Genomic DNA, 2,912 nt, shown 5'->3' with positions numbered 1-2,912 from the left:
AAATTTAAACTACTGGTCATGTGACTCAAGAATCAGCACTGTTAATATTTTAGTGATGATCCTACCCAGCTTTTTTGATAAGTATTTGTATTACTTAAAAAACAATCAGCCCTGGCTGCTGTGGCTCAGTGGATTGAGCGTCAGCCTGCGAGCCAAGTGTCGCTCCTTTGATTCCCAGTTAGGGCACATGACTAGGTTGCATTTCAGGTCCCCAGTTGGGGGCGCAAGTGAGAGGCAACCACACAGTGATGTTTCTCTCCCTCTCTTTCTCCTTTCCACTCTCTTTAAAAATAAACAAACAAACAAATAAATAAATTATAAAAAAAAATCAGAATCACATGTATGACTTTGTGACCATCCCCTCCCCCTCCCACCCCATCATTAGGTTAGCATTTTCCTGTTTGGTCAGCCTTGGAGAACTTGACACAATGCTTTAGTATATGGGTTATTTCCCATTTTCACCATTATACATAGCACTGCAGTGAACATCTATAGCTATGATTTCCTTGGGATAAACTGCTAGAAGTGGAATTACTATATCAGATGATACACACATTGCCAGTAAGGCATTTGAAAATGTGGAAAGCATGATGGAAGTAGTTTCAGAAATGTATTCTATCATTCAACAAGCATTTTTTGAAGACTTATTAGGTACCAAATGCTGGGCTTGGCATGGGTGATACATCTGTGATTATTACAGACCCACAGCTATCTCAAGGGAGGAGTGGGGAAGAGATGCAAATGACTGGCCAATGAGCACCAGGGTGAGGAGGGCTAGGATGGGCAAGGGCAGGCAGGGAGGGCTAGTTGCTGAGGCCTAGGAGAGTGTCCTGGGTTGTGACTGTTTCTTCCTGGTTGTTTTCCCATAGATTATAAGCTCTTCCAGGGCAGAGCTAGCCCCAAACTTCTGGGAGCTCAGTCTCCACTAGCTGGGACCAACAATGATGGGTAATAAAATAGACCTGAGCTAGGTCTGGCCAGATCTGTTGGAGTGTTTATTTCTAATCCCTACACCACTTCTTAATAGCTGTGAGACTTTGGAATTTTAGTCACCTCTCCAAGCCTCTGTTCTCTTGTCTGTGCACTGGGGTGAACGGCCGTGTCTGTTCATTGGGTAAGCACAAATGAGCACAAAATGAGGTGATGCACATCAAAGGCCTGCCTGGCATGTAAGTACTCAGTCATGTGGTTATGGGGTTCAGTTTTCCCATCTGTTCAGTGTGAGATTGGCCTAGATCAGAGGTTCTCAAACTTGAGCGTGCATCAGAATTTCTGATTCGGTAGGTCTGAGATGGGGCCTGAGAATTTGTATTTCTAATAAGTTCCCAGGTGATGTGGATGCTGCTGGTCCAGGACCCCACTTTGAAAACCAGTGATACCTGATTCTTTGTCTTCCACGACAGGAGAAACTCATTCATGGGCCTGAGTTCCCAGATGGCAGGGTTTGTGTCAGAGCAATCCCCACAGCCCCAGCACAGACACCTTTACACACTATTATGGGTTGAGTTGTATCCTTCAAAAGTTGTTGAAGTCCTAACCCCCGTATTTGTGAATGTGATCTTATTTAGAAATAGGGTTTTTGGAGATGTAATTAAGTTAAGAAGAGGTCATTAGGGTGAGCCCTGATCCAATGTGACTGGTGTTCTTATAAGAAGAAAAGGGCAGGCCTGGCTGTTGGCTCAGTTAGTTGGAGTGTTGTCCCATACACCAAAAGTTGTGGGTTTGATTCCTGATCAGGGCACATACCTAGGTTACAGGTTTGATCCTTAGTTGGGGAGTGTACGGGAGGCAACTGATTGATGTTTCTCCCTCGTATCGATGTTTCTCTCTCTCTCTCTCTTCCTCTTTCTCTAAAATCAATGAACAAAAACAAAAACAGTCCTGACTGGTGTGGCTCAGTGGTGTGGGCATCACCCCACAAACCAAAAATTTGGTGCATGCCTGGGTTGTGGGTTTGGTGCCCAGTTGGGGGCATGTGAGAGGCAGCCCACTAGTGTTTCTCTCACACTTTGTTTCTCTGCCTCTCTCCCCTTCTCTCTAAAGATAAATAAAATCTTTAAAAAATAACATACCCTCGGATGAGGATTAAAAAAAAAAGAAGAGAAGAGCACATAGGAACATGAGGGGGGAATGCCATGTGCCATTGGAGGCAGCAGTTGAAGTGCTGGATGCAGCTGTAAGCCAGGGATTACCAGCAAACCACCAGAAGCTAGAAGGCAAGGAAGGATTTGTCCCAGAAATGACATCTGCTGTTCCTTCTGCTTAAAATATTCTTCCTGGCTGATAGATGCCACATGAAACATTCCTGGAGAGGGGGAGTGAGTGGGGTTCCTCTGTATACTTCAGCTCCCCCCACTTCCCTCTAGCTAAAGGAAGGCTACATTGTCCTGTAAGTGCTTGTTTACTGTCCCTCTCCCCTCCAGGATGTGACTTCCCCAAGAACAGGGCCAAGAACAGGGCCGGGGTCTTTGAAACAGGGTCCCAGACCGGGCTTGTTGGCATGAAATGATGGGTAAAATCGGTAAATAATAATCATCATAATAATGAAAGTTATTATTTAGACAGGATTTTTTTGTGAGTCTGGCTCTGTATATTCAAAATCTCGTTTAATGCTAATAGAACACTGTGACGGAGACCCATTTATCCCCATTGCACAAATGCAAAAACGGAGGATTTGAGAGGTAAAGAGCGGATCTCACCACTAGTAAAGTGGTTAAGACCCAAATCGGCCTGATTCCAAAGCCGGGGTCCCCCCCAAATACTGCAGGGCTGACGGAAGGAGGGAAGACTTGATCCCCAAGTCCTGGCTGCCGTGGCTCAGGCCCGGGCGAACCGGCGACGCGTGCGCAGTGTAGTGGCGGCGCCCCCTGCGGGCGGCGCGCAGGAGGTCGCGGCTGCGGCGGGCACCAACT

This window comes from Furipterus horrens, unplaced genomic scaffold (genome assembly GCF_987537825.1).
Source record: "Furipterus horrens unplaced genomic scaffold, mFurHor1.1.pri manual_scaffold_13, whole genome shotgun sequence".
NCBI classification, from domain to species: domain Eukaryota; kingdom Metazoa; phylum Chordata; class Mammalia; order Chiroptera; family Furipteridae; genus Furipterus; species Furipterus horrens.
This window is presented reverse-complemented; position numbering follows the sequence as displayed.